Source organism: Solea solea, chromosome 12, assembly GCF_958295425.1.
Source record: "Solea solea chromosome 12, fSolSol10.1, whole genome shotgun sequence".
Taxonomy (NCBI): Eukaryota; Metazoa; Chordata; class Actinopteri; order Pleuronectiformes; family Soleidae; genus Solea; species Solea solea.
The window spans coordinates 17,688,429-17,712,275 of record NC_081145.1 but is presented as its reverse complement, the minus strand read 5'-3'; the positions used below and the strand labels follow the sequence as shown (position 1 = coordinate 17,712,275).

At 38.8% G+C, this 23,847-nt stretch overlaps 1 protein-coding gene across 5 annotated transcripts in view; it reads left to right on the top strand.

The window, feature by feature from the left end:
- The first annotated feature begins 4,517 nt into the window (after positions 1 to 4,517).
- The window catches only part of peak1 (pseudopodium-enriched atypical kinase 1), a 77,612-nt gene continuing 58,282 nt past the window's right edge, over positions 4,518 to 23,847 (top strand). For 2 of the 5 annotated variants that reach the window (XM_058644837.1, XM_058644832.1), the window contains exons 1-2: positions 4,518 to 4,711; positions 21,203 to 21,298. The gene's annotated coding sequence lies outside the window, so the exon portion shown is untranslated. Of the gene's footprint in view, positions 4,712 to 12,742; positions 12,914 to 21,202; positions 21,303 to 23,847 lie in introns of those variants that run through there. The other 3 variants (XM_058644833.1, XM_058644834.1, XM_058644836.1) reach the window with 3 other exon arrangements.

The following is a 23,847-nucleotide window of genomic DNA, read 5'->3' as shown; positions in this document are numbered from 1 at the left end:
GGCACCCAGTCTGTCTCCTCTCATATTTGTTATTATTGAGCGGAGGTGTGACTATGCTGTTCTCCAGTCCCACTTCATATCACATCACACCCCGTCTTTGTTCTTACAAAGACTCGCACACGTATAAACGCCCTCCTCTTTCTTCAGCGAGGCCGTGTCTCCAGCCTTGGCCAGGTTCCTACTCATGGGCATGGAGTGATGGGCTGGCAAAGGAGAAAGGGACAGACAGCCACAGATCCTGGACCAGAGGAGGGAGTCAGGGAGGATGAGTCAGACGGGCATCATGTGCTGAGTTGGCACTCTGCGACTTACTTGTCCCAAATGGTTTCACAATGAAACGCAACCATAATGGTCAGAACGAGCTCCATTTTGTCTGTGTATTGAGCCACGTTGGCCAATAAACATTTATAGAAATCATTTGATTGTCCCCAGTGTGACACAACATCAACTGACTTTTAAGTGTTTCCTGATGGCACACAATCCTCCCATTATTAAATCAATAAAGTATTCAGTTGAGTGAGTCATTGCTGAAGGCCACCGCTGACCTTTCTGGGATGGGTGTTTACTACTGTGACTAATAGCTTTGTATATGCTTTGTGCTACATTTGAACAGCCCAGTCATACTTTTAGGTTTATTTTCTTCTTTATGAGTAAGTGTTTCTATTACTTAGCCAATATTATATTATACTTCTCATTTGGGGGGAGCACTAAGATCAGATATCAGAGTTGGCTGCAGTCGGTCTTCAATCTCCTACTGCTGTTCCAAACGCAGCTTCCCAACATGTCTTTAAAAAAGTAAAGGGCTTTGTAAGATCACCATCAATAATAATAATAAAAAAGATAGTTTTGAGTTCACATGAAACACATATCGAAATCTATTTAATAAGCATGCGACATAATATATTGCTGAGTGTGCTTTGGACTGCAGACTACAGAAAAGTCTGCCAGTTTCTCTTCCATAGGGAAAGGTAAACTTAAAATGTCTCTTTTTTTCATTTTCTGCCATTCCATCATCTGGAAAATGTCCTAACTTTCAACTCTGCTGATACTGGAGTCAGTTCAAACTTCACTGCTGCCCTTGACTCTAACCGCTCTGTCTTTGAGACTGAACTACCAATATGTGTTGTATATTGGTTATTTTATTATTATTTAATTGATTATGTTAAAAAAAAAAACATGTGCATCAAATTGTCACTTCCATCAGTGTTTCCTCAACTTTATATATGGGGAACCATTTTTTTTGACCCAAATGACAACATTAATCATCCAAAGCGACTCATTTACAGCCATACCTGTAGATTCTAAACTTTATTAATCATTGCACAAATAAATCTTGAGTAAAAGTTTGAGAAAATTCTGCAAATAAGTTTGTGGACCCCAGTAAAATGTCTCCCGCCGCCCATCTGTGGGTCCTGCCCCCGTCTTTAGGAATCACTGACTGTGCACAAAGCACCACAAAGGTAGATGTTTTACCAGTGTTTCTTTGCCTTTATCAACCTTTATCACCATCATTTTCAGTCATCTTGAAGGAAGGATGTTAGATCAATTGTCCCAGGACATCAGGCAAAAGATGTTTTAACTTTAACTCTGCATTTCACTTTCCCTTTAGTTAGAGGCAAGCATGTAACCGATAAAAACACCAACAAACCAAAACTAACTTTCATCAATTCAGCTGGAGAAGGCGAGAGTCACTCTTAAAAAGGCAAGTGAGGAAAATGCGAGTCATTCTTCCTCTTCCTTGATCAGTCATCTGCTCCGTCTGCCTAAGCCTTGGAAAACCCTTGGCCTCATTGCTTGGACTGGAGAGGGGAGGAGGAGGAGGAGGAGGAAACAATGCTTGGAATGTGTTCACTTCAGTCATTCCCACATGTCAACCTATGGCTCAGCTCCTTCTCTTCTCCCCAAACGCACGCTGCCTTCACATTCTCATCATAAACGCTCGCATCCGAGGAATAAAAGGTGTAAATGTCACACGTCCAAACAAAGTGTTAACCTCTGTGTGAAATATTCACTTCATTGCTTGCTTTACTGGACTGTTTTTACCCCAAGGGAAGACTTCACAGGCCAGCAAATATTATAGCTTTGACTACAAATTACAAATACAAAATCAGATTAAAATCCTTTGCTACATATTGGCCTGAGGAGCGTGCAGCACCAGCAACAGCTACTCAAAGATAGGAAAAAAAAAACATAATTTTGAGAGTACACTTTGCTATGTTTTGATGTTGTTTTTTTAGATTAGAATAGAGTATTTCCAACTGTACCTGAATGCAGCAGGAAAGGAGGGGATTTCCTCTACGCTGGTCATCTCTTATACCGAGCATGATGTCAGACATTCTCCTGCTCTCAATGCTTTCTGGGCCAAATACACCCTGACTGTGGGTTTGTACAACTCACCTGTCTGTTTCCTCCTGTTGTCATTTGATGTTGACACTTTTTGTCCATGCAAACTTTAAATAAGCCTACTTGTGACTTTTATTTGCATATTTTATTATTTACGATAACTATAGCATGAGCAAAAGTATGTCATATAATCAAAAATAAATGACTTTCATAGCATTAAAATGAGATTTTAAATACAAAGAAAGAGCAAAAACAAAATGGCATAAACGTGACCAAAGAATAAAAAGCACCAAAACATCATGAAACAGTTCAAATCTGGGTTGTTATACTGTATCAATCCCATAGAGATCTTCTTTAAATCCTTTCCAAGGAAAGAAAGAGCTTTAAGTCAGATAAACAGCCCCAGATCTTTGAAAGGGGCATTTGAAGCTTTCTTCGCACAAAAAGGGCAAACCCTCCACCCCCGACCCTTAAGTGTGAGCTTGTTTTATAAACAGTAATCAGGTGGGCTGGTGTCCATGATTACTAGTCGTCAGCCAGGATTCTGTCATAGTGAATAAATGAAGATGATTCTAAGGAATTAAGTTGTTCCAAACAAAAGAGTTGTTGACACATTATCTGACACTAAGAACCAATTTTAGTTGGTTTGGCAGAGTTGGACAATAGAGCTCAGAGACATTTCTTCTACCTTTATTCTTTATTTATGTTGACCTGTATAATCAGCATAACCACATATTATCAAGGAAATCTGTGACTTTTTATTATAAAATACTTACAGCAGTGTAACTAACAAGCCGAGTGATAGTGATCAGTGAAAGTTGTTATGTAAAAATACTCAATTGCAGGTGGAATACCTCAATTTTCTTCATAAATGTACTTGTTATTTTGATGACAACTCCTTTGTAAACAACAACAATCTTCTGTTGCACCCTATAAAACAGAATGGTTTATTTTCAGAATCAAATATTAATGTGTACAAAGTGTGCACATTAATATTAATATTTTATCGGTTGATCGTGTGATTTATGTGGAAAGTATCTGAAAAATAATCTGAAAAAAATAAGCATTGCAAAGTAAAAGTAAAGCTTTAAATAATGGTGTAGTATATACAATTGATTCTATAGTTGATATCACACTACTGTCACACAATATACAAATACTTAAATACAAATTGTACTAGTTGCTTTCTTTATTGGTCACCAGTGACACGAATGATATGTTATGGCTTGTTATTGTAATATATTTTTTATCCAATGTCAGTAAAATCTGTATCCAATGCATTTGATAAAAACATGATATGATAATTCAGACTTTTTGTCTTTCAGCAGCAACAGTGACTTTTCACCAATGGCAATGATTATGGTAATTGTTTTGGCTGCATTTATGGCAACAAGTTCTAAGATTTAATAGCTACCCTGCATTTTGTATTACAGATATATGTAATTCAATTATCCCTAGCCAAATTGAATTAAGGATATCTGCTGAGATTGGCACAGCACCCCCGTGATAAAGTGGTAGATAATGCATAATGGATGAAACTAAACTAAGAATATCCATAACTATAGTCTGAAATATCTACCGTTCAACTCGGACTAGTCATAATTTCAGTTTATACTGTATCTTCAAGGAACTATGGAGTTAAATTGTTGATATATCAACTTTAAATGACAGATATTCATATTTGCAGTAATTCACATTTCACTCTGTGGACATCTACAATTGAAATAGTTTCAAACCTCATACACATGAATGGAAAACATGATGCACGATGTGTCATAGGAAGAATGTCATTGTGCATGTCTGAAGTTCATATTGTGACTGGGATATAATTAACTACAGATGTGTGGATTACATGTGATGGATATTTGGATCAAATTCTCTTGTTGGTTGTGGTCCAAGGAATAAACTATTGTTGGTATTATGGTGGTGATCCGGATTAAGGGTATTTTCAAAATCTAATTTGTAACCTAGAATGTTAGGTTTGTTGTATTGATGTTGAGGAAAATTGAGCAGTAGTTTCTCACTACCTTTTTTTTTTAGTTTTTGTTGTGTGCCTTGTGAAAAGCGCGTTCACGCGGCGCTCTTGGCCAGCCTAGAATCCTAGTGTGCGCGCTCCCGCGTCAGGCTGGTGGAAAAAACGGCAGCGGCTGTTCCCGAAGCCACGCAAAGAGAGAGAGAGGGAGAGAGCGAGAGAGAGGGAGGGAGAGGAGCCGCGAGCGAAAAAAAAAGCTCAGGCACTGGCGAGAGAGCTGGGCTTCACACACTCGGATTTTCTTTATCACTGCCGAGGACGACGTTGACAAAAACCGGGATACATGCCTGCCAGGAAGTGGTACGACCGAGCGGGCGTCAGTGGGTGTCTGTAAAGGTAAGGAAAAGTTAGCCGAGCGTTTCGTTTCCCCCAAAATTCTAAGTGTCTCAGCCAACAAGTCTCGTCTCCCACTGCTAAGTTTCAGTTCGTGCAAGTAGAGCAACGCCGTTTGTGGACGGACAAGCTAACGGCGCTGTGCCGTCCCGTCCCGTTTGCGCTAAATGTCAAACGTGTGCAGTCGGTGTGAAGATGTGGGGACAGCGGAGAAGTTCGCTGGCTGTTGTGAGTGAGAGCGCTACTGCGTTTGTAACAGTACAAGTACAACAGTACAACAACTGCTGCTTCTGTCATGACTGAGAGCTGGAAACACTGCTGCTAACAACTACGCTCGTGTTTTACTTTTGTACACAAGTTGTTATAGCGCACGGCTGCTTAAAGAAACCAGTGCGAACCCGAGCTAAACTTCTCCCGAGTTTACAAAATGGGACAGACAGCGGGACACATATCCGCCCCTCACCGAACACAAGGCGTCCCACCAGGGAGACGTGTTTGGAGGGAACCGGTGATGGGAGAGGGATGGAGTTCATGTCACGTTTCCTCCATAAATATAAACTCGTTAAAGAAATAAATAGAGACGAGTCGTAAGAGGATGCTCTCTGAAGCAGCTCGTCAATAATGCAACAACAAACTTATTAAACAGGAATCACGTTTGACCAAACTTCACCCACCGTTGGTGCTGATAAGATTAATGCTCAGACTGATTTTATACAGAGGAAACACAAAAAAATGTAGATTTAAAGTTACGATATGTAACCTTCCATGATTAAGACCAGAAGACTAAGGTTTCACATTTTGTTGAGTGTCAGCCATTTTTGTACAGCTAATCATCACAGTGAGGGTTAGACCTTAATCTCAGGATGATCTAACAGTGATTCAACAGCTAAACATAGTTTATTTTAATTTAAAAAAAGAGGTAGCACCCCAATTGTAAAATGTGTTATTATTGTAATACAATAACTATAGATAGCACATTCTAAAAGTCAATCAATCAAAAGTCGCATTTCTCTAGTTAATTTTGTCTCACAAAACAAACAAATGTCTATGTGATTATTAATCATTATTTAGCTTTTTAAAGAAAGCCTCAGTGATCCATACTGTTCTTGTTTGTTTCCTCTGTGTCCCACTGTCCTTTAGCTTTGGTGCTAATATAACTACCTTCACTCTATGTTTGTGAAAGTAAAACCATCTTCATCCCCAGTGTCACAAGTTCAGGCTAGTGAAGGTTGAAGTATATTGAATCTCGGTCTCTGGATAAAATGTACATTCACATGTGACTGCAGTTGTCAGTTCTTGTTTTTACTTGCTGCTTGCTCTTGTTGTGATCAGTACACGGGAGTTGACAGTGTCAACAAAGGAAGGCGACTGACAATGTTACTTGTGTTAAGTGGATGTGGGGGTGGAGTGTTTTCACAGTGATTTAGGATTTTATTTTTTTTATCAGATTTGTGCTGATGCCAGCCCCAAAATACTTTATGTGGGAAATATTTGTGCAAATATTTATTGGATTGTTTCCTACATTTGTGAATGATGGACATAACTGACATTCTTTGCAATGAGTAACAGGGAGATTGTGTCTTGTGATGTTTATCTTGTGTTTATACAGCACCCTTTACTGCATATAAAATGGAAGTATTTTTCTGGGTTGTAAAGCAAAGCCTTGGACTTAAAAGTAGCAGAAGTAGCAGGTTGCCATAATGACAATAAACCTTTTCTCAAGGAGTGATTATGGTCATAATCACTAGTTGTATGTTTTCTCCAATAGAGTATGATGCCAATGTTGTATATTATGCTCCCATTTTAGAAAAAGTGACATATGAGTGCACACTGTTAGAATGACCGTTACCATCATCCAGTAGGCACCTTGTAGCAGGTGACGTCTCAAAAACTGTAATGGCCCGCTCAAGTTACAAAGTTTGAGCCTTCACAACTGAAGACTCCACTTTATATATACAGTGTATGAACAGCACAGGATTGACTGCTAGAGTCTGATAGTTGTTTGTTCAATGCACTGGTTTTCTGTTCCATTAAGACATTAAAATTTGCTTAACTTTACAGATGAAGTGACCTGAAGCCTTTAGGATTTATTCCCCTTTTTCCAATAACTGGGACCTCTGAATTGTGTTTCCATAAATATTGTAATGATAATACTCCAGAATGAAGTGAAAAGGCATATTTTGACAATGCACCCCCCTCCAAAAGCATATGTGGTACAAGAGATGATGTGTTTCAATCACAGTGGGCTGTTTTTATGTTGCAATAGCTTATTGAGACATTAAATATCACACTTAACACTATGTTTTTTCTGTTTGTCAGAAAGATCAGTGACCCAGACCTTCACCTGAACATAGGCTTATTTGTTGAGATTTAAGAAGTAGTGTTGTTTAGTGTTGTTACATTAGTGAAGTTTTGACTTGGATACCAAAAAACGCTAAAATTATTTTCATGTTCAATAAAACAGTATTATGTGTTATGTCAGGCTGAATCATCAATCATGTAGATGTGACAATGAATTAGTACAGTAATAACAATAATTGTTTTGCAATTTTATTATCATAATATAATGGCCTTGGATTTGCCACCTACATGCAAGACTGTGCAAGAGAAAGTTCATGGATCAGAGCCACAAAAATACAGGCAAGTGCTCAGATTTTGCAAGAGCCTTTTGTGTATAAACCACACAAACCACAAGCATCATGAACATTGCAAGAAATAATAGCTTATACTTGCCAAGATTACACTCCCCAGTTTACAGGGTACATTGAATATAAAAATGTAAAAAGTATCACAAGCCCTACTACTATGTAGTGTTATTTGGTCATTTAAATCTAATTCACTATTCATTTGACATTTGTGTATACTCGTTTTCACTCGTTTTATAATGTTTAATTATATGAACGTGAAATGCTTTTATGACTTCAAAATTGCACAAAGCCTTGCCTTAATTCCATAAGTTTTAACTGTGCGCGGCAAAATCAAAAACGTAGAACAGCAAAGGTCAACTCTCATATGACACTGATATCATAATTGGTTTCAGTTTACTGTATTAGACTTTATACTCATAATCATAAAAATGAAGGCAGTATTTGTCCGTCTGAAACAACACCTGTAATTCCATGTTCATAAAAAATAAATAAATAAGGTTTTCTGGTATGAACCTATATTCCTGCTCAGCACTAGACAATTGCTTGGTTGACAGAGTGAATGTGTGGACCCTGAAAAAGATCTGTGAAGGAAGTGTCATGTGACTCCTTGACCTCCACCTCTTACCCTGAGCCAGGGGTTCAGCTAGGTAACAGGTGTGACCTCAGGGTTAAGGAGCATGCACATGCCAGCATGCACACACACACAAACACACACACACACACACAGAATGTACTCTCTCACTCTCTCTCTCTCTCTCACACTCTCTGACAAAGTGGCCAGTTTCAACGAAAGATAAATTATAATTTAAAAAGGTTTATGTTTACAGTGTTAGACTCAAGTCTATGATCTCAGTATTTAAGTGTAATTTGCTGACAGTAATAACACTTCTTTTTGTGATACCGTGTGACATCAATCTCATGTGACTCTTCTTCCTAGTGTTTTTGAACAAGGCATTGAAGTCCTCACGCAAGTATGATGTATTTAAGCCAGGTCTGCAATCCTATTTTCTGGTGTTCTGCACAAATTAATAAATTATATAAATGGACCATAATGTTGCTCTTTCTGCTGTCAGCTGAATTGTGAGCTGAAACATTTGTATTTGTATTGGATTTAAATTTGCAATAAGGTCTAAAGTTCTGCACAAAACACCAGCTTCTTTCCAAAGTGAGAATTTCAACACCCAAGTCTCACTCGAGATCTCCCAAATGCCACACTCTTTGTGATGAGTAACACTGCTCCCTTTTTACACCATGAGGAATTTGGCTACGTAGTTGCCCCTCAAACAAAATACTGAGTTTTAGAAAGTCAGTGAAGCCTGACAAAGTGCAGGTTGGGCTGGAAGCCATGTCTAAAAATGTCAGCTTTGTCTGCGATCAAGGCAGAGGAGGAGTCAGGAGTCCAGTCACATTATGTTTTGGATCCTTGCTCTTGATATAATTTGTGTTGGCAGCTAAGGTCATGGCTTAATTCAACTATGTTTTGCACTTACCAGGCAAAAACATTGCACCTACCAAAAGTCAGTGTCATCTGGGTCATCCAGGTTGCAATTTGTCAGAACAAATAATATCCATAGGACCCCAGAACTCAACAGGATGAAGGTGTAAGAATTAATTTACCGGGTAGGGACATTGCACATTAATAAAATGGAAATTAATGGAAACAAGAACAAAACTATCAAAACATAAAAACATGACAATAACGACAATGAAACAAAAAAGTATGTGGTTTTCTTGTTGTGAAACTGTTATTGACAAAGGTCAATAATGGCTTGAAGAAAAGGAGCTTTTGATTTGCAAATAATAATACCTCTTATCTTTACAGCTTTGACTTGGTTAAGTATTGTTTCCCTTATTCACTGAAGAGAGACGATGAATTCTCAACAGTTTAAATGTTTCTCTCTGACCTTTTAAAGGAATGTTGACTTTGTAAACATTGTCTGGGTATGTCAAGGCTATGGCTCTGCTGATAAGCTATTAGCTAAGGTGCTGAACTTGAAAATGCAAGTCTATTAGCTACGTTTAGGTAATTATGTAGTAATGGTGCATAAAACCTTATGACACAATCAAAGGCACATTAGCCTGTTGTAAAATAAGTTTCCTTTGCACAAGGTACTCACAATTGGGTTAGTTTAGAAACAAGAACTAATTGGTGTTTTCATCATAAGTGAGAATGCAAAAACCTCTGTATCACAGATGTTTTGCTATGCTTATGAATGAGAGGTTGTAGCTGGGTTATGACCCCCAACTTTAACTTTTACTCTAGTTTTAATCCGTAGGCTGCTGCTCACCCCTCGTCAAACTGTGTCTTTCTATGAAAGCATGTTATTTAAAAGTTTTTGTTCTCACAGGGCAGGCAAAGTTCAGCTATTAAACATAGCCCACTGACTTAATGAGCTAACATTGTTGGAATCTGTGATTTAGTGATGTCAGATACTCTCGGGTTGAACTGAATAGTGGGTGTGGGAAAAACAACTACTACCATTGCATTCAAACAGGCTTTTCATCAGTGGGAATGGTTTTAATCGTCATTCACGCCCAGGTCAAATTACTCTGCAATGCATGCATTAGTTTAGGTAAATGCTATCACTTACATCCATCTTTTGGCCCTCAGCTTGTTTTGTTTCTGGCATGTCTGTGACATCATGCCAATTTTACTGTGGAAGAGGCTGTAGTTCTCCTCAACAACATTTCACCTGTTCTCCTGTGTGTAAAAAAAAAAAAACATACTGTATGCATATGTGTCCAAAACTCTTTGGGGTGCATCAAAATGTTTTCTTTGGTCACACTTGTGCACTTTACATTTCCAGAGTTTGCCATACATTGATCAGTGCGTGGCTACACAATCAACACTGACTGTCACAAATTGCTAATTTTTTTTCCCAACGAGATTTAAAACCACGTTCCGAACCAACTTCCCACATTGCTCTCTCTCTCTCACTTGCTCTCTCTCTCTCTCTCTCTCACACACACACACACACGCACACACACACACACACACACACACACACACACACACACACACACACACACACACACACACACACACTCACAGCTGATCACACAGAGCGTGCAGCCTCAGTCAATCGATAACTTGAAGAACTATGTTCATGATGTTTTTCTTCTACGAGTGCCTTGGGTTGTAAGTTCATTTGATTGCAATAGCCTGCTAGCACCCCTCTCTGTTGGTAAACCCAGACATGGCACAGTATGAACATTATCTCCCACCCTGTTTATTGTCTAACTAGCGAAGCACTGTCACTCTTGTATGTAAAGCTTGCCGCTGGAAAAATTTGCACCACATCCGGTGTGACCGCAGCATTAGTGTGTGTGTGTGTGTGTGTGTGTGTGCATAAGTGCGCACTGTGCAGGTGGGGTGGTGCTGACTGACAACATTCTCACTACAGTAGACCACACTACACCACAATATAGTATAGTAGTTTCATATTTCCATAGAGTAAATAATATTTGAATTAAGTGTGCCATTAATTTAGTTAATTGTTACTACCCTATATACACAATATACTGTAATCACTACAAAACAGTCAGGATTTTCCCTGTTGATCTAACCAGCGAAGCAATGTCACCATTTATTTGCATGTGTTTGTGTGTACACACACTAAATCTGTGCTTTTAATGAAGCCAAATATTTACCTAAGCCTATTCTTGTTTATAATCATTTACATAACTATGAATGCATCTGGGAAGTGACAAAAAGGCAACCTTTAAAGTTGTTGCACTGAGGGCGGCACATTAAAAAATGTGGGTGCACCTTAATTTTGTGCCGGTGCCCTGAGCAGTTTATTGTGGTCAGTGTAATGGAAGAAAATATGGAACTAGACAAAGCACTCAGAGCTTAAATCTCCACAAAGGCCACTCAGCTTGAATACATTGTCCTATTTTGCAAGGTTAGCAGTTGTTTGGAAATAGTCCTGAGTCCAGATCTGTATCTGTATCCGTATCACCAAAATCTAATTCTCCGTGCATAATCATCATCCCCTCAAAATTTCACACAAATTAAGTTGTGCTTTTGAGTCATGCTGAATGACAAATATTGCCAAATATCCTTGGCTGAGATAATACATGCTCTTCCATCCTCAGACCTGTTTCCAACAGCACTTAAAACCTTGGGTCTTGGCAACAAGTGAAGTCAGTACAGTACAGTATTCAATCTTCTCATGACAGTATTTGTGATGGGAGACTGTGTTGTTGAGTCTTTGACCTTGAAACCAAAGCAGATTCCTTCATGGGTCCATCCAGCTGTGCTGCATTCCAACCTTGATATGTTGTGTTATTTCTCAGGCTCCAGCTTACGAACAGAGCTGTAAACTTGAACTGAATGATGTTCCTATTCTAATAGCATTTGATATATTCCCACATCCATTCACAACACACAAAAAACAAAAAAAAAACAAGTCTTGATTTTTTTTGTCTAAGACTTTACACTATATACATTAAAGGGCTCTTTGCTATAGATTATTTTAGCACTCGTGTAAAAAGTGCCCTATCCTCTCTGAGAAATGTGCTATTCTAGCTTCTAATACCTCCCTTTCTCTGAGAATTAGCAGCTTACAGCTGGAGGCTGGAAATGAGGATGACCAAAGATCTAACAATATGTGGTGGAAGATCAAAACCTTTGGGTGAAATGGATGGATTTCCAGTTTCATTTAAAAACTGGAAACCTTCAGGCTCCATCTCACAATTTAGCATTTATGTTGATTAAACTTGGTCGTGAATGTATGTGCTGTAAAGCAACTGACTATGAAATGCAAATTCAATTCTCTGTCAACACTGCTAATAAAGTGAAGTCACATGCATCTAAGCTTGCTCACCATGCACACACGTCAACATCAGTATGAAGTGAAAAAATATTCCCAGCAGTATCTGTGTTTCTCTAGTTAGGCTTTAGCTTTAGGATACTGTAGGCATGGCATTAGTTCACTGGCTGTTCCTCTTACAGATTTACATTGACTGAGAATGACAGTCAAAGACCATGACTTAATGTAACACTGTAACTGGGAAGTGTTTCAGCGCCAAACTTGTCCACAGAGAAATTACAATAGAAATGTCTATTAGCTCCGTTAAATTGTGTATTTGAGCTTCAGAAGGTTGATGGAAAAGTATTACATGATCTCACACTTTTAACTGCCTTGATGCCGTATTGATTTCCATATAAGGAAGGATTATCCTTCCCTGCAGGATCTGTGATATATCTACATAAGAATGTGTTAGTTAGGACAAGGCGTCTGTGATTGGTTGTTTCTATGCTGAGAGCTAAACAATTCTGCATTACGCAGATGTGTTGAGAGCACAAAGGGGTACTTGCTTTTGGACAAGTTTTGACCTCAGTAACTCTCCCGGACTCACCATGCTCCTTAAAATAACTTGCTACGTGTTGTTCTGAAATCTCTCAGACATACCTTGCTGTTGGACTTGTTTGCCATGGTGAAACTGAGCTCTCTCTTGTGTCCGAGATTACAGGCCTGGACAGGGTTACTTGCATGCCACAGTAGTATCTCCTGGATTCATCTGAAGCAACAACCTTTCATGATGATGCGCAGTAAGTTTTTGGGTGGCTGGTTTTATACCGCAAGTCTGTATGTTTTTGTTTGGTATCAAACATCTGTCAGTTTCACACTTTGGCCTGGTAGAACAAAATGCTTTTAGGAGATAAATTAAGCAGGATTTCTCTTGGATGGAACGTATTCACTATGGATGTACCATCTAAATACTCTGTTTCTTAATTAGCATCTCGATGAAGCTCCGTGGAATTCAGTAGTCTCATAAATTGCAGATGAGATGACTGGAGGTGATGGGAGTGGTGCCTCTGTGCAAATCCTCAATGAATAATGGCTCTTCCCGATATTGCAAATGTTTAAAACCTTCCAACTCTGTTCTGATTATTAAACTAGGTCAGTGTGACTCATATATTTCCATTCAAATTCAAAAGCTCTGCTTCATATCTCCTGTTCTAATCGTAAGACCCCCCTGTCTTGAGGCTTGAGTTTCCAATCTTATACTAATTCCGTAGTGGAAACTAACAACTTTATTACAGCTTCTCTGTTTTTGGCTCTTTCAGGCTTTTAGGAACATCAAGTTACATTCTGTCTTGAAATATACTTATGGATAGACATGTATGCTGTCGGTTTTGTGGGGCTACTATCCTGATCACTGCTTTAGTACCATATCGCAGTGCATAGACCACATTGTCAGCCAGTATTCAAATTTTAGTCCTTAGAAGTAGTAACACAGTGAGCAGGCCCAGCTTTCATGCTGCTCTCTGGTTTTATAATCATGCCATAAGAGTTAGGCACCTTCCTTGTCAGGCTTGAGGAAAGCATTATCACTCTCCTTATGCTCAGAAATTGTGAATTTACAGCTCAGAGCAACGTTTTATGTAGTTCACATGTATCAGCTTAGAGGTATGGCTAGGATAGTTCACTATGTGAAGTCAAAGTTGCCATCAATCTGAATCTTACACTCAACTCTGTCAAAAAACCTGCTAGTTCATAAAGCATTACTTAGTAATAAATACTTTGAAGCATTAAGTGTGCATTGTGATCCTAATGAATCTTGATCATGAATGATTCATCTTTGAAATTATGCTTCTTTTATTCTGTATGGAGAAAATATAATAATAATAGGAGTGTAATAATAGGAGCTGAAAGACATGGAACATGGATTTTACTGGCAAAGAGAACATACAGTACATTATACCCCAGAGTATGTGTCAGTCTACATTCCAACGTGGCAAGACATTTGTGTTGAAAAAGCACTCCAGCATTTACCACATGTAAACAAACATCCACTGCTTGACCTTCCCTGACACAGCAAGACTGTTTTCCACAACTAATCTTGTTGGTGCTGCTCAAATTAGATTTGCAGACTCACCCAATTTTCAAGTCACCCAGCTGAGGGAAGGCACATCTCAAATTACCTGTGCAACTTTTGGAGCCCCCTTTCCGTCCATATACACGCAAGCACACACAGCCCATCCATGCTGTGATCTCATTGGCAATATAAGCGCATGCCGTACTGTATCTCTGTAACTCCTCTCTGATTGTGTAAGGGGTTGTTGTGCGGTGCGTGACATGATCTGGATCACATGCAGAACAACATGGCAAAAAAACAAACCCTGAGTCCCTGGCCCGCACCCAGGCCCATACCACAGCTATATCAGGCTGGCAGTATGAGGAGGGCTCCTGGCTGAATGTCTGTAAGGGATGAGACACGTGTGACATGTCTGTCTGAGAATGGTGTGACAGAGAGCATGGAGCACTTTGAATATTGAAGAAATAGTCCTTTTTTGTGTTGTAACTATTTGCTTGTGAAGCGTCTTTGTGAGTGAGTGTGTGATTGTGGTAGCAGGTGGGTGTCCTGCCCAGCTACTGGCACGATGCCACTCGATTTGGTCCACATAAGGGAGGAAGAGGAGGAGGAGTTAGGAGTGCTATGATTCTGAGGACTGTTGACTGACAGGAACAGTGGCTGTGCATAAACTAGCCAATGAGCATGAGGCTGGCAAACAAGACCACAGCACAACAAGATCCAGTGTTCAGTTAATTCTGTCTGGTCCCACCACTGGGACACCATATTGTGAGATCAAAGTGAAAATATGTTGTTCAAACACAAGGCTTTGCTTCTCCCCTGGCTTCTCTCTGGCATCATAACTTTCACCAAGGAGGAGCTTTGTTGAATTGGGGAAAGTGTTTGTTTCCTTTGCTGAAGAAGAGAAAATATGCATAGATACACTAGGTTTGGGCTGATGGACAATCACCAGTGCCATACTGGCATATTTGCAAATCACTAGACACCCAATCCGAAGTTTTTACTCTGGCATGCACAGTTCTCACTCATGCCAGCACATCATCTTCCCTCTGGGCGATGGAGCACACCTGCACCGACATGTGATTGAGACACAGCAACGATCAGAGGAATCCCTTCTAATTTGTTGATTCTTCTTTGGTATAATGAGCTGCAGCAGCACATTTTGGTATTAATATTTCAGTTTCTAGTGGCAATTTTAGTGTTCTATTCATTGTACAGTGATTGTCCTCAATTCAAATATTTGTCACACAACTTTGAAAAATTGTGTGCCTTTCTACACTGGACAGTGAATTCATATTTTTTGTAAATAGAATCTTTGTAACACATTTTTTTAATCTAAATTGTTGTAATTTAATAGAGTTGTTTCTACCCAAATAGACACACACACACACACACACACACAGACAGACCTGTCTTACAGTTTTAATTAAATTTATGAATCCCCTGTTACATCTCAGTTAGCTACTTTTCCGATTTCAGCAATAATTAGACTTTGTGGTGTGAAAGCATGACAGAAAGGAGGATTTGCATTTTAATCAGGCTTTTCCTCATAACTAGCTTTAGTTACACAGTGCCATGGATGTAATGACTAATAATGAATAGTAAAAAAAAAAATGCATCAAACTAAATTAGGTCAGGGCTGAATTTTATATTGTATATTTATGATGATGGCTGTTGTTGTATGTCAATTATTTTGTTTAATGAGCTGCAGTGCACATTTACAGGAGTAAAAAGCTGGGTTTTAACTCTTTGCCAGCCCAAAACAATCGCTGTCTGCAAACAGCCCACTGATTTTATCTGTCACAGCACTCTCGTTAGCTGTGGCCTCTCATACATTTGTGTCTGTTTTATTTACAGTTAACATACAGTGCATGTAGGTCTTTGTGGGGAGTGAATATACAGCCACAGTTTTAAAATTTGAAGTACAATTTTTGTATTTATTCCTCTCTTTGGGCTTTTAATTAGTAAATTACCCCCAATTTTAAATTCAGACTTCATCAGCGGTGTCAAATTCAAACAGAAAGGGGGCTGAAGTCAAGGGTCAGATCAGGTCAAATAACAAAACATTCAGAACAAACCAAGTTTATAGATTAAATAAAGAAACTAATCAGAGCTCTGAGGTATATTCGTGATAGCAATGGATATATTTTTCATAAAATTAATTTAAATAACCATGGAATTGCTTCAGAAGGGCTAAATAACAACATTGGATTTCTGTTTCAAAATTATATACACATCAGTTGGGGTAGTCGCAAAAGAACATACATGTATAAGAATGGTAAATATTGTTGAAATGTATTAAAGTTATTTAAATCAGCAGTATAGAAATGCCATAGAAAGATAAACCAATAGAATAGAAGTTTGTCTTTATTGAGGCAATTTCTTAAACATATTACACACTGCTGTTGTCATACGGAATTAATAAGATTTAATATAATATAATAATGACACACCGCTTACCCTCTTTGTGCTATGCTTAGCTGACTGACTCCTGGATGTTGCTTCATATTAACTGAGCATGCATGATCATGGGTCTCAGCACGAAAGGTAATGGGCTTATTTCCCAAAATGTCAGACTACAATTTTATGCTCTTTAGGGAATTCCATCACAGACTTGCAATCTCCAGCCTCTGACTTTATGGGTATATCAAGTGCATGCTTCCCTGCAAAACAAATCATTGATACAGCCCATAGCACCACTTCATAAAAAGGTATTTTGCTGCTTTAGAGGTTTTAAAGTGAGCTTGTAAAATGATTTGTAAGAGGGAGATTATCTTTACAGTTAACTTTAAAACTACCTTCAATTAAGTCTTGTATATACTTAATGAAGCATGATGTGAGCAAATAGCTGACAACAAAAGTCCTTCTGGTAACAGTAAACTGCAAAATTGTGCCCCTCCACAAGTTGACAGGCTTCCCCCGAGTATGAGCTTCATCCTGACAGATGCCTTTCAGCCACCCTATTGAGTTTACGTCCCAAAATGTTTTATTTGGCTTGTTGCAAGTGAATACAGTTGTAATCTCCAGTCTCTGTTTTCTTTGCACCAACCCGAGATTCTTGAGTCTGGTTAGTATGTCGATCTGTAATTAGTACCAGCTATAAACAACCGGAATACCACAGAGCATTGCCATGGGTGGCTGCCCTTACCATGACAATCTGGAGTTTCCCTTTTGTCTGATGAAGAGCCAGCTGCCCGCCCTGGGAGCTGCACATTGGACCTACCTTATAGAGAGAGGAGAAGAGAATGTTTGGGAGTTCGTGGATGGAGTCCATATTTTAATAGCTAAAGAGAAACATGCCATGTAAAGACTGTGATCAAAGAGGGTCCTGTGAAGTAACTTATTTCTAGGAGATGTGCGACTCCTTTTTTTTGTCTTCCTGCAGAATCATATTTAAATATAGATTGTAATGCCATCTAAATGTGATGCAAGTCCTCTGCTCTTGGCTCAGCTTCTGTTTTTTTGCTCTGGCTCCAAGATGTACAGTGTTGACATCATGGTTCATGCACCATTGGATTACTCAGTATTTCAATTGTTTGTCTGATCATTTGGCTGACATACGTATTCTTTGCAAATGTTGCATCCACTCAGTCACTTCTATTGAGGTACCCATCCAGTGCCCCCTTGAAAAGGTATTTGTGCCGTAATCCCTTAACCATGGAGACAGAATACCTGTTTTATGTTGGGTTAGGTTGGATTAAACATATTTATCTTGTATTTTGCCATAGTTTTGGTTTGTTAGACGTTTGCCTAATGTAGATCTATATTGATGTTGGAATATTTAAGACACATTTCTCTACTAATGTTGCAGCTCTATCATTTCACAAACCATCCTCTTCTTATCTAGAATACCTGACCTTTCAGACTCTTGTAAAGGTCATGGTAAACTCCTAGTGGTTGTTGTCTTGGGAACGTCAAGACATGCTCTATGGACCATTGCAAACAGTCAGCTGTCTCCTCCTGAGGCCTTCCAACCCAGAAAGTCTGCACAACCAATGTAAGCACTTGGCTTCATGCAGACACTGGGACTTTTGTAAATGTTTACGACCACACTGATTAGTTCCTCCGTATAAGTGTATTTTGAACTTTGAAAAGATACTTTTTCCCCTTCAATTTGTCATGTGTGATTTAGAGCTATGGGAAAAGGATTCCTCTGATCTATGCCAAAAGTGACAATGTTTTGATCAGGTTCTGTTGAGCTCGGCTTGTTTCCTTCCCATGTGGAGCTCTTATTGTGAGCTTGAGTCAAAAATAACTGGCCTGGTGTATGTACATTGTCCTAGGCTTGAATTATAACCTTTGAAATCTTTCAAATCAGCCCACACTTAATATTTGGTCCTTGAAAAAGAAAAATTTCCAAGCCTAATGCTTGAAACCTGCCTGTGATGGATATCCTAAGAGCAGCTTATTAACTAAAAAACACCTGTGTATATATATATGTATAGATAGATGCACTTTATTGATCCCAAAAGTGGGAAATTGTGTTACAGCGGCACGCTTTCTGTGGAGCTGTAAGAGCCTGTTTGAGAAGGTGCCTCACTGTCTGTCCAATGAATGGTGGAGAGGGTGGTTTGTTCATTGTTCTGCTCTTCACTACAGCTTTGAATGTCTCCTGTTTGCAGTAATGGAGTCAGCTTCCCTGATCAGCTTGGTCAGTCCGGTAGTGTCGCTGGCTCTAATACTGCTCCCCTAGCAGACTACAGTGCTTGCAACAACAGACTGGTATAACTTTTCCAGCATCTTGCTGCACGCATTGAAGCATCTCAGCTTCTTCAGAAAACAGAGTTGGTTCCTCGCCTTCCTGTATACAGTACAGCCATGCTGTTGACACTTCAATTCAGTCCAATTGTTATTGAAGTCAATCACCATTTCTCTGGTCTTGCCCACATTTAGAACGAGGTGATGTTGCCCAGACTACACCACAAAAAACATCCACCAGTGCTCCATGAGTGGATGCAAACTGCAGTAATGCTGCTAGGATGCAATACAACTGTTTGCATCACATTAGCAATCGTCTGGAGTGTTCAGCTCTATATCTGTCCTGATTACCATTGCCATTACATGACACATAGAGCTGTTAAGCTAACTGCCTGTGTTGAAAAGCTGTGCTTCACTGTCAATTAGAGACAAGTCATGGCTACAATGGGAGCAGAGCAAAGCCCATGATATAATGTTAATTTTTATTGCAGTTCAGCTTGAAAGTGTTATAGCTTTCCAATTATTACCAATTATTTGACAAAGGTCAAACCTGGCATAGCAAAACAACTCACAGTAATATATTATTATATAGTATTAGGTGTGTGAAAAGCTGGGTAACATTCAATACAATATGGGATACAACAATTTGGCAATAATCCATACATTGTAAGACCATCACATTCACCCTTTAAAGTTAAGTGTTTTTTTTTTACCTCTGCCATTTCCCTGCTGTCAACTTTATCTTTGCCCCCTGTAAAAAATTGCACTTACATTACTCTGATAAGCACCACTGAACAGTATTGTGAGTTAGTGATGCTTGTAATTAATATTGGTGATAGAATCTGATTAGAGTGGCTTGTTTTTTTAATTAGAATGTTGATATGTGATCAGCATTTGTTGCTAGTGTATCAATAATAGTATCTCACAAGTTGAGACAAAGATCTAGTGCTTTATCAGTATTTTGTCCCACCACTAGATACACATAATTACAAATGAATATAAGTTTTGTGGCAAAATTGCAAAACTTACAAAATACATGGTTATTTACCCAAATATGGACATGTACACACTGTAACACCGTCCTTTGCCCACTGGCTGCTAATATTAGTGTTGGATTCCACATTAAAATCTGAGTCATGCTTTGCAAGTGGACACTCTTGAAACAAAAAAAATCTAAAAACTTCCTGTATAAACAGTCTCCCCACATCTAAACCGTTGGTTCTAATCATTGTTAAGAGCCACTAGTCGTGCTCTTACACTAACAATTCCTTATATAGGTTGGTTTCTTGCCTGAGAAGACTACAGTGAAAGAATGCCTTGCCAGCAGGGATGAATTTAGGCCAGGGAGTGGTTCATGTCTGATTTCTGTTGACTCATGCTTTTAATGAGTATTGGTATGTGGAAGAGTTTTGGTGAATGAGTTTGGAATTTTTGTTCGTCTTATGGTATCATTCATGCACAGTTTTTGGCATGAAATAAATATTTGTGATAATCAGATCAAGTTGGAGCAGTCTCTTTTTTTTCTAATTCTGAGCTTGGTGCCTTGTAGTGAGCCAATACCAAATATGTTTTTTAACTTTTATTAAATCATTTCAAAATAATATGTGCTGCTTTTCTAGTTGGATATGAAGTGTTTTAGGAGGTTGTTGCAGGGCTTGGTGGACAAAAACATTACCGATTTAAAAAAGATTCAGGTTAATCAGTATTCAAAGACTATGTTCTGCTCTTGATTGAATTCATGGACAAAAAGCTCACCTGAGGCAAAGCATTCATAGCAAATATGTGTTGTGCCTCAGTGTGTTTGCAAAGTGCATAAATATGTTGATAAATATTATAACTTCATCTTTTATTGATATTGAAGAAAATTATATTGTGATCTGCAGCTCTGGCTATTGGCACCCCTAAATTTGACCCTGACATGGTTAACGCCGCCGTCCCTCAGCCCGGCCCTGGTGATCACCAAGCATGAGATCTAATAATTGTCTGCCAGTATGGGCAAATCATAATTTTCTCTGCTTCTTATTTACTGTATGCAGTTACTTTTACACACTCAAAGTTGCGTCAGGGTCGCTCTCTTGATTTATGCAACAGCGCGTACAGTTCCGTTATGCACTGTTTGAATTAGAGATGGACGCATTTACATTTACACAGGAGATGAAAAGCCAAAATAGACTTAAGTTGTCTGTATCATTAATGTCAAAAGGTTAGTGTCAATTCTTATTAAATTGTAATGATTCTCTTTCTGTGCCTTCTCAGAGTGAGTGCTTATCTGCAGCACTTGATGATTCTGTGCCTTCTCATCTCTTGCTTCCCTTGTCTGCAGGAAGGCTGGCTGAAATGTTACGATGCCCTGTGACTTGATGTGAATCAGCGAGTTTTGGTCCTTTCAGACAAATAAAACTGGGAGCAGCATAGTCTGGTAGGTAAGCCAAGTTAAAACTTTTATTTCCTATTATTATCTATATAATAATAGGAATTATTATATAGATATTAGAGCTGCAAAATCCATCGTTGTCAGGCTGCGTTTTCTCTGTGTACATGGTAGCACTTGAGCTGTTGGGCTAATCTAACTAGGTTTTTTTAAGCTACTGTACATCAGCAAATGAAAAGCCTAGTTCACGCCACACTGTTTTGTGTTTGGTTGAGTGTTTCTCTTTTTTTATTGTTGTTTAAGCGTTGTGGCTGGGGTGGGAAATGTTCCTGTTGTTGGCCTGTGAAGGCCATTTAGACATTTGAGACTAGGATTTGGATGTACAAATAAACTGCAGCACCAACATTACAAACCAGAATGTATGGTATTCAAGCACCGGCACCACAAGGCCGTCTGTGATACAAAGGTTTAGTAAGCATTTGTCTATAGAGAATACAAGGCCACATTGTGTGTTTCATTTTCTGAACCTGCTGCCTACCTTAACTGCTTGTTTGTCAGTTCTTTGCCTTTGTGCTTCTCTGTTTATTAATATTCCACTCTGGAACCACTACACAGAAGAGCAACTAAAATCCTTCAGGTTTGGAGACAGCCACATCTCAGGTCATATTGAGAACCCAATAATGTGTCATAGGGTCCATATTAAGCAAGAAGTCTTGTTTTGTTGTTTTTTACTCTATATCTTGGGGTTTATGTCAAACCAAGTTAACAAAAAAAGAAAAGAAAATTCAGTGTATATGGAGCATTTTCTGTTGGTATATAATCATTGTTTGTCTGTGGGAAAATATTTCATCTTTTCTGACTTCATGACCAAAGTATTTTTAAATGATCACGTTGCCTACAAAACACAGATTCTATTTCTGGACATGTTTTGTTTTTGTTCTGTTTTGGTAGTCAGTACTTCTCCTACTTTCATGTTGTGTTTTCTCAGTAAGTCACTCTGCATTTAATGCCAGCCAAGTTTATGCTGTTTTCCTCCTTCCCTTACACATTGTATTTGTGCAAACCCAATGTTTTTGTTGCTACTATATGACGGTGTCTTAATCCTTCTATACCTGTCTGTGAGTTGTTTATAGCCTTGTGAGGTCTGTTGTGATCCCCAGTCCTAATTAGCCTCACCATAAAACCCCTGATTTATCTTTAAATTGACTTATTATAATAATTGGAGAATAGTTTGATGATATTTTTTTTTTTACCTCTTTGAGACTTTTGACTCCAGGCCCATCACCACGTGTACTGTAGCTGTCTGTTCACATGCTCCCACAGAAAGGCTCCGTGACATTTAGTCATATGTAGGATCAGGAGGTTGTTTAGCACAGATATTTAAGGGGGCTGTTTTTTTTACATGATTATCTGCTAAATGCCGATTCACTGATAGCTTGGTCATTAACTTTGATTTGCTCAAGATGGAACAAGAATGTGGGATCCACTTCTCCTCTTGGTTTTCTCTGAGGAACGTCAGTAAGAACAAAGATGGTGATTCAAGATGATGTGAAATAGGCCATTTGCAGTGGTGTTGTCCATGTGATATGCAGGCATACACTGTCTACCCACAACTAAGTAGGGCTGCTAGTCGACTGGTCGGTTTATTGGTCGATATGTTCTGGCTCGACCAAAGTTCTGATTGGTCGTTTTTTATGCCGTGTTCATTTCATACAGTCTATTTTTAATTTTTATCAGGAGGAAAGTACCAAGTGCTAATGTGGGGGAGGGGTTTCAGAGCACTCCTGCTTCACAGGTAAGAGCGTGTCTTTAGAAAACACCCCCCTTGTTTTAACTATTTTGGATTAGCCCAACCCAGTAGAGACAGATAGATTAAAGAACGTCCACTTTCTTTAACATCCGGTGGTTTTATTTAATTTTGAGCTTTTCTTTTTAGGTTTACAGTCAGTCCTCCTCTAACATCCATGCCAAAGACTTTGGCAGTATGGCAGCATTTTACAAAAAATAGATGGCGGGAAAAAATTGAAATGAAAAGTTTGCAAGCAACAGACTACAAACATGGCATATCATATAAAAACAGTAAGCTAACTTGTCTGCATTAGGTTGAGTATATGACCATATTAGAACTGGAATATATCAATGTTTTAGTCTAATATACGTTGATTCGTTTTATAACTGTGGCATGCCCCTGTCTATTTGTGTCTCAGCCGCGAAGCTGAGCTCATATGTTCAGCCTCGCACTGAGCCAAATAATCTAAATATTCCTCAACAATATTCCTCAACACCCAGCCCTACTCCTAAGCTTTGGTTCATGTGTATTGCACATTTTCTGCCACAACAAGAGATGTTGTACTCTGGTGTCTGTAAAAGCAGAGAAGCGCTGGATGACAATACTATAGTAGACCATTTGTGCTTCCACAAGACAAACAATTTCCTGTACCTTTTTCTTGTGAACAATCATTTACATAAATATAAATGTATATGGGAAAAGACAAAAAGCCAGCCCTCCAAATAGTGGTGCGGAAGGCAAACCAAAGTTAGTCTGGAGCCCTGCAATTTAATAGTTATTTATTTTTGTAAACCACTGTGGTTTACGC